At 41.6% G+C, this 9,170-nt stretch overlaps 1 protein-coding gene across 2 annotated transcripts in view; it reads left to right on the top strand.

Moving 5' to 3' along the window:
- The first annotated feature begins 4,558 nt into the window (after window positions 1-4,558).
- Window positions 4,559-9,170, top strand: part of ESR1 (estrogen receptor 1) — a 201,512-nt gene continuing 196,900 nt past the window's right edge. Inside the window, exon 1 of one of the 2 annotated variants that reach the window (XM_028723695.2) lies at window positions 4,559-5,166. The gene's annotated coding sequence lies outside the window, so the exon portion shown is untranslated. The remainder of the gene's footprint in view (window positions 5,167-9,170) is intronic. The other variant, XM_077925904.1, reaches the window with a different exon arrangement.

Raw genomic sequence — 9,170 nt, 5'->3', positions numbered from 1 at the left:
TTCCTCATGTCCCTTCTGAATCTACCCTAGAGGGTTGGGCAGTTTGTGGAGAGTGGGTACTGTAGGGAGAGGGATTGTCAGAAATTGCCTTTTCTGTTCTGCTGTCTGTGAGTAGATCATATACCAGCTACTAAGTATATATTTAATAGCTTTTCAAAACTTTCATAACTCAAGCTCCCAGTTCTTTCTTTCTTTTTCATAAAAACACACAGAGACACCTGGCTGTAATTTAATCAATGGAAACTGAAAGTGCACTCTGAGTTGTATTGGAGAACATTTGTAGAAAGGTGATCTATAAACCTTTTAAATAAATACCCTTCCAGCTGTGTAGCAGACACTCTTGACTATACTCAGAAGTAAATCTGTTGATTTCATTGAACCTGCTTCCTAGCTAATGTGCCTTTGGCTTCAATCCTATGCAGTACACAATTACCTAGGAGTAAGTCCACTGAGATACCTGCTTTTTCCAATTAAATGTTCATAGGATTGCACATGCTTGAAATGCTTGAAAATACAAACCTGCAGAGGGCAGAAGGGAAGCAGGGGGTGGGGGGTTGAGCCCAATTATTTAGTAATGATAATTAGGGGGATTGAGCCCAATTATTTGGTAATGATAAAAAGAACAATTCTGTGTGTATGGATCCATAAACACAGGCAGTTGGGAAAGATTTTGTAGTCATGCACTGTAACTCAAAGACATAATAATTTGTGGCTACAACTTGGGAATAAAGAAGTTTTAATATTGACAGTGGGACGCGGGTGGCGCTGTGGGTAAAACCTCAGCGCCTAGGACTTGCTGATCACGGTTCGGCGGTTCGAATCCCCATGGCGGGGTGTGTTCCCGTCGTTCGGTCCCAGCGCCTGCCAACCTAGCAGTTCGAAAGCACCTCCGGGTGCAAGTAGATAAATAGGGACCGCTTACCAGCGGGAAGGTAAATGGCGCTCCGTGTGCTGCGCTGGCTCGCCAGATGCAGCTTGTCACGCCGGCCACGTGACCCGGAAGTGTCTGCGGACAGCGCTGGCTCCCGGCCTATAGAGTGAGATGAGCGCACAACCCTAGAGTCTGGCAAGACTGGCCCGTATGGCCAGGGGTACCTTTGTTGTTGTTTAGTCGTGTCCGACTCTTCGTGACCCCATGGACCAGAGCACGCCAGGCACTTCTGTCCTCCACTGCCTCCCGCAGTTTGATCAAACTCATGCTGGAAGCTTCAAGAACACCATCCAACCATCTCATCCTCTATCGTCCCCTTCTCCTTGTGCCCTCCATCTTTCCCAACATCAGGGTCTTTTCCAGGGAGTCTTCTCTTCTCATGAGGTGGCCAAAGTATTGGAGCCTCAGCTTCACGATCTGTCCTTCCAGTGAGCACTCAGGGCTGATTTCCTTCAGAATGGAGAGGTTTGATCTTTTTGCAGTCCATGGGACTCTCAAGAGTCTCCTCCAGCACCATAATTCAAAAGCACCAATTCTTCGGCGATTAGCCTTCTTTATGGTCCAGCTCTCACTTCCCTACATCACTACTGGGAAAACCATAGCTTTTACTATACGGACCTTTGTTGGCAAGGTGATGTCTCTACCTTTACTTTAATATTGACAGTATTTGCTTTGCTTCTGTGCTCGTTTAGTCAAAGCAAATAAAAATAAGTCCAATGTGAACAAAGTTCAGAGGGGTTATTGAACTATGCAATTAGCGTCTGCTGAAAGCAAAACTTAATCCTCTTCTGAATTTTTAATGAGGAAATTTTACAGGGCAAATTTATATTATTTAATTCTAAATTTTTGTTTTTGATAATATCACACACAGCTGTCTTAATCTGGATATACTAAGAGCTTCCACAAAAATAGAAACTGTATATTTAGAAAGTAAAGCACCATAAAAGTAAATCTTATACAATAATTTGTGGGTTTGGAAGAGAGAATACAGAATGAACCAACTCGTCTTTGTCAGAATTAAGACCTAAAAAATTCATGCTACAGCTATGACATATATTGTTTATCATCATAAATGTATAGCAATTAGTTTCCAGCTATTGAGGATGCTTCTAGGTGGTGGGTTAATATGACATATGGATTGTTGAAGTATCACAAATGGTGTGGTGATGTAGAGAAATTCAGGTTTCCTAGAAAGAGATTTTCAGGATTGTAGATCACCCAACAAAGGAGGGTGACCCCCCACCCCATGACCTTTCTGTCAACTTGTTGAGTGAGAGGTTAAGGATTTGTGTCATAAAAATCTTATCATGTACCTGTTGACAGCAGCCCATATGACAGTGTCTAGGAACTGGAGGAATAGATTGAAGAATAGTTCAACAGAATACGGCAAATTGTCCTAACAGAAAAGCTGAAAGCAGAAATGACAGTTCAGAGAATAAAAAAATCAAGGGACACATTTCATGAGGCTTCATTTGGCATGTGCAAATAGGCGAGGACCTGGAATGACTCTGCCAGACAGTGCAGAGAGCATTTATGGGTTAAAGTACATGGTGATTGTTTGCAAACTATTCCTATAAATACTTGCTTCATGCTCTTGGGGGAGGAGGAGGGAAAGGGGCATGTTGTATTTGCTTAGGTTGTTTCAGAAAATATATATGAAACATCATAACAGCTAATTGGTTTGTTTTTTTAACGTACTGGATTTTCCCTTAAAAGAATAAATTCAAATTAAAATACAAAAGAAATAGATTGCCATTTGATGACAATGTCATGTGACTGCTGCAAGAAAACTTCCATGAATGAGGAACATTGATCACCACAATAAGCACCATCTGCAAATACCGTGAATCTATTTTAATTTGGTTAAGCTTTGGACTGTAGTCTCTAGTGATCCCTATTTGAATTGACAGAAATGTCATTGCTATAGATTTACAGTAGAAACTTTCTGTTTTACTGTTTGCTTTTAAACAACTGTTCTGATCAGTATGTTAAAATAAATCTTTGGAGGTTTACTGCTGCCTCTGCTTGTCTTTTATTTAACCTCATTTCAATTGGCTGGCATTACAATATGCTACAAATATTCCGCTAGTAAAAATTATAGTAGCCATGTACACGGTTTGTGTGCATATAAAATAGATCTGTTTTGAGTCTACTTCATGCTGAGAAACATTTGTCAGTTTTATGTTTGTAGAAATATAAGGAATCCTATAAAATCACAAGCAACATTTAAATGATTCCCACAGTCCCAAGGAGGGCATTATATTGGAGCATGCAATATTTAGACCTATTGGGGCTGGGGAGGACAGCTTGGCATCAACTTGAAATTAATTAGATAAATTAATAGTGCAAGCCTAACCATGTCTACTCAGAAGTAAGCCCTAATTCGGTGGTGCTTACTTACACCCTGGGAAGTTGGTTTAAGATTGCAGTCTAAATGCATTGTAACTCAGTTCTTTGCCTGTTTACTCAAAAGTAAGTTCCATTATATTAAGTGGTCCTATGTTAAATGTGCATACAATTGCAGTCTTAGCTTCCAGCATTAACAAAGACTTAATCAGATCAGAAAATTTAGAACCAATTCTTCACACATCACCAATCCTTCACACATCACCCCCTGCCCCATAGCTCAGTAGGTGAGCACATACTTTTCTTGAAAAGGGTCCCGCATTCAATCTGCTGCATCTCTTTTGGAAGCAGAGCTGAAAGGACCAGTGTATATTTGTTTTCAAAATAAATATTAAATGAAACAAATGAGCTCCATTTTATTCATAAAAACAAATGGGGATCAAATGAATTAGTTCCAAATGAAAATTACATTTGCTCTTTTTAAAACTTGTTTCATCCATTTCAATTGAAGCAGCCTTACAGGGGGAGAGGAAGAGAACAGGCTCTGCCTGTGCACCTTTTGAAATGGAAAAAGCCCACACCCATTTTATAGGCAATCTAACAGAGATGTGGCAGATCTGATGCCTTGAATGAGTAGTTGGGTGTCTAAACATTAGAATAGAGACTGCTAAAGTTGCAGGCAGCTGAAGACTGGATCACACACTGAAATAAATGGAAGCCAACGCAAATGGAAGTTGAAGAAAAGAATAAGCTAGTTCTGCATCAGTCATGAAACAAATGTAATTGTAGCAAATGAGTAAGAAATTAAGTGAAACTTTATTAAATAAACACTTGGAATTAATAACTAAACAACAAAAAAGAGTTCACACCTAGATGTCACTGTGCTATATGGACAAATGATCTGGCTCAATTTAAGATAGGAGCCCTATTCCAACAATCTTGCCCTAAGAGACAACAAGGGGGCTATAGGGGTATACATTTAGCCAAGCCCACTATGGCTACGTGATGACCCTTGGCTTCTAGCATGTTCCAAGTGAACTTCTGAAGGAGGAAGTACACTGGTTTAATAGGCTCAATATTGGTATCAGTGTTCCGGATTGGTATAAAACAGTTTTCAGGTGTTCAATCCTGGCCTGGGAGGGTTGTGGACATTACTGGGCTTCACAGGTTACAAGCTTTAAAGTGTGCACCTTAAAAAGTGAAGTGAATGCAACACGTTGCCGCTTGAAAGGAGGGACATTCTCCTGTAGGAGAAAGGGGGGGGGAGAGAGAGACAGAGCCTCTTTGGGTTGCCTCTGGCCATCTCCCCACTGGCAGGCAGTAAAATCTTTTTATAGAATACACGTGGGGCTGAGACAACCCCATTTCCAGTTCCACTTCCTAACAGCCCCACCGCAGGTGGCTTTGCCGGCTGTTCTAGGCAAAAGAGAAAAGGCGGGAACGCCATCTTGGAATGGACTTTCTTCTTCCTTTGTCTCTTTCTTGCTGGCTCCTCTTTCTGCTCCCTTCCGGAACTCCTGCCAGGTTTCCACTCTCTCCTTTCCCTTCTCCTGGCGTCCATTTCATGGCCTTCCCACCCCACACCGGGCCTATAACCTTGGAAGGCCTTCTGTGTGGGGTGGGGTGGGCAGCCTCGGGAAAGGGCTTCAGTGCAGCGGAAGGGGCTTTCCTCAGAGCCGTTTGAGAGATGGATCTCTCTGCAGGGGGACCCGGAGTCTTCCTGAATCCAGCAGCAGCAGAGAGTCCCCCAGCCACGGAGGTTGTGAGGGACCAGCAGCTCCTGTTTGCCTGGCCTGGCACAGGCTCTGGGCCTACCTGCAGGCCCCAGGCCCACTCCACTTGCCACAGGCCTATCAGGGCCCCCTCACCTGGAGAAGGAACTTATCACGGTAAGTACCCATGTTTGCTTCTCCCTGGTTTGGTTGCGTCTCCCTGTCAAGAGTACTTGAATTTGTTGGCACAAGTTGTATGAAATGTGCAAATCCTATACAGAAGTCGTTTTTTTCTTATGCAAAACATTAATTATTGGGTTTTATCAGCACAAACAATGTTCAGCAAAGGCTTTCAAACTGCAGAAAACAAACAGCAGGCAAAAGAAAAAATGTCAGATTTCGTTGTCAGCTTTAAAGGTCACTGGATGATTCATAGGACAAGGGAAGACCACTGCTGCATATTGCCTTTCAAAAAATGTCAGGCATACATATCTCCAAACTATTTGCCTGTCACAGTTGACCAAGGAGGAGTAGTCAGGTCCCAAAAAACCAATTACCAATGATGGACCTGGACAGCAGTTCCATTCTTCACGCCCACAATGCAGTGATGTTTCTTTTGATGAAGGGCTTCTGGATGGGAAGTAGCAAAAGAATTATCTCACCTGCTTCATGGTAGAATGGTAGCATTCAACCATGTTATCATCTCTACAGTGTGAGCAGGGACTACTATATGTTGCTATCTGGTAACTTTGCAGGCACTGTCTGGTAGAACGTCATGGGCAGTGATGGATTCCTAAGGCACCATGACTGAATCAGCCTTTTGGCCCTTGGCCCATTTGGATATGAGAGAAAAAGTAGGGTATTCATGGCAAATTTTCCTAAGGGTCTAATAGCATGTTCTTGCTAAAAAATGTCTACCCAAAAATAAGTCCCTGTGAATCAAAGCACATGTATCTCACAGAGATATATTTTCTTAATAGGACCTGAACCAAAGCTCTGGTGGAGCTTCACACATCCAGGACTCCCCTGTTGCATGTGGGAACTCCCACATGTGAAGTGGAATTCCTCATAGGATATATATAGCATTACCTGAGTCAGTGAAAAGAACAAAGCAGCCTATGTGTAGGTGGAGTTTTAGGTGCACCTAAAACCCACACGTGTTCATTGGGACCCCTGGATCATAGTACTGTAGTCAATAACCGTTACGTCTTCTATCACCTTATTGTCTATAAGGAGGGGGGAAATGCAGCCACTGATGTTCCAGGTTGAAGTATTCATGATTCTGCCTTTGTTTAGTTAAAAAAGGACAATATATGAAGAATATGGGTAGATTTAAATTTCAGAAGTAATTCTTTATAAATTGTGCATGCCTCATGTGCTTTACCCAAGCAACAGAGGTTATTTTGAGTTTGCCCAGTGAACTTGCTTTACTGTTCCCATGTGAAATTCTTGCTAAATTAATTTTATTTCAGCTCATTTGGAAATATATTTGAATATTCAACATTTTAGGGAATAATGATGACAGAAGAGTCTGTCTATCTGTTTATCTATCTATCTATCTATCTATCTATTTATTGTGTGTGTGTGTGTGTGTAAGAGAGAGAATCTAGACACACACAAATACACTGTGTGTCTGAGACTACCTATATGTTTAATTCATTTCCACTGACTTTTCTAGAAGTACAAACAGCACACAAGGTATAATTATATATGGATCAGTTAATTTCCACAGAGTTAATGTAGCATGAAATGCATTGTTCATGGCTGATACAATTCCAGCAATGGATATAGATTGTATCTTTTGTAAGTGATTATAGGGATATTTCAATTTATGTCCTGCCCTGTTGGTGTGGGTAAGAAATTGAACATACAGTGCTTTACTTTCTTTCTGTCTCCACCACCAATGGCTATGGGTGAGAGCTGGGTAAAGGGTGGAGCATGGGAACAGATGGGAAATAGGAAACTCTGAAAGGGTGGCAGGTGCAAGAGTGGGGCAAAGGGCTTTTCTTCACCATTTGTACCCCATTTCTTTCACTCCACCCTGTATGTTTGTGCAGCTCCCACTTGCTGATCTGTACTTCCGTTTCTCTGAACTGTGTCCAGTGTCTTTGAAATAAAATATTCCTAGTCAGCTTTGCAAAATGGTATGACTTGAATCTAAACTGCTCTTCCATAAGTGGCAGGCATTTCTCAAATTCTGTTGATTCTGCCTTCAACTGCAGGTCCCACAACAACATTGCATGCCACTCCAGGTATGGCTTTTTTGGGGTGGAAGACAAGTGACTATTGGCTGTAGTGAGAAGGGGTGGGCAGGAAGCACAAGGAGACTTCTATTTGCACTTCTTTGTATTCTTCTGTATAATCCTTAAAGGCTTTGGAATGACTTTGCTGACAGAGTAAAAGGAAAGCTAATTATCTCTAGAGCACTTCAGAATCTAATTTTTCAGAAGTACCAGCTTGGGATTTTTAATTTTAAACCTATGATTTATGAGCTGGTGGCTGTTACACTGAAGTGCTTACACTTGATTAAAAGTGTCTTTATCGAAAATGATCAATCTGTTTCTTATGCACTTCAAAAAGAATTTCTCCCAAATGGCATTATATTCATTCTAGTTTATCTAAAAAAGGCTTTCCCAACCTTGGGATCCCAGATATTATTGGGCTACAGCTCCCATCATCCCTGACCATTGGCCACGGTTGCTAGGGGTGATAGTGGTCAAGGTGCGTGTGTTTCATATGCATCCTTTGTAATGCTGTAATGTATTTATGTTTCTGTTTTTAAATGTGTTGTAAGACCTTTGGGCAACATGCAACTAATAAGTCAAATAAATAAATTATCCAACAATAACTCAGGACCCCAGGCTGATCTTTCCTGTTTTAGAGATTAGAAGAATGAGAAATTTAATTCTTTTCAGAGGGGCATACAAACCATTGTTCTATATAGCCCAGAACTTGTTCCAGTGTATGAACTAAAAGCGCATTAGGCCCCCACCTTGCCTGAAGTTAAACAATACTTACAAGGGCATTAATAAACTACCAATCTGTAAAAATAAATATATATAAAAAGGCAGTCTACACCAAAATACAATCAAATCAGTACATCAAAATTGTGGGTGCCTGCCGGACATCTGTAGGAACAGTGTTCCAAAATGCAGATGCCAATGCACTGAAACTTTGGTTTGAATGCAAGTGAAATGACTGCAAGGCAGCTGCAGGACAGTCAGGATGATGACCAGCAATCTGGTTGGTGTGTAAGGGTCTTTCAGGTGACCTGGTCCTAGGCCAGCTAGGAGGTTGTTGCTGTTGTTACTGTTCAATTTGGTTGTGTAGCTTTTGATGTTTTGTTTATTGTTTATGACTACTTTTGTTATGTTTGTTATATATATTTGTAAGCCACCTTGAGCATGATTGATCGATTCACAGCCTTTAAGAAGCCCTTTGAAGTTTTAAAAAAACTTTTACAGCACTCAGATCAGCTGTACTTAATTTGTTATTAATGAACTATCTTTTTTCTTTCTTCTTCTTTGGCAATCACTTTTAGCTAAGTAAGATTGTCTTCCATGAATATGCTCTTAACAGTGAGTCAGTCCGTAAGTGACTGGAGGCCAATTCTAGATCCACACATCCTTCCATAGTGGGGACATAGGTTTCTGGGTGGGAGTTGATCACGGTGAGGGTTTGCCAAACGTGCCTTCCTCTTAGCTTGTTTCTTCCTTTTGTCCTGAGTTTGTGCTTTTCAAAGTTCATGACGCCTTTGGTAGAGGCTATTCTCCAATTGGAGTGCTCGCAGGCCAGTGATTCCCAGTTGTTGGTGTTTACATTTTATTTTTAAAGATTTGCCTTGAGAGTGTCTTTAGACCGCTTTTGCTGTCCATTGGCATTGCACTTTGTTGTTGTTTAGTCGTTTAGTCGTGTCCGACTCTTCGTGACCCCATGGACCAGAGCACACCAGGCACTCCTGTCTTCCACCGCCTCCCGCAGTTTGGTCAGGCTCATGTTTGTAGCTTCGAGAACACTGTCCAACCATCTCGTCCTCTACCGTCCCCTTCTCTACCGTGCCCTCAATCTTTCCCAACATCAGGGTCTTTTCCTGGGAGGTGGCCAAAGTATTGGAGCCTCAGCTTCAGGATCTGTCCTTCCAGTGAGCACTCAGGGCTGATTTCCTTTAGTATGGATAGGTT

Source organism: Podarcis muralis, chromosome 3 (genome assembly GCF_964188315.1).
Source record: "Podarcis muralis chromosome 3, rPodMur119.hap1.1, whole genome shotgun sequence".
Classification (NCBI taxonomy): Eukaryota; Metazoa; Chordata; class Lepidosauria; order Squamata; family Lacertidae; genus Podarcis; species Podarcis muralis.
Note: the sequence above shows the minus strand (reverse complement) of the source record. Positions and strands in the feature narration are given on the sequence as shown.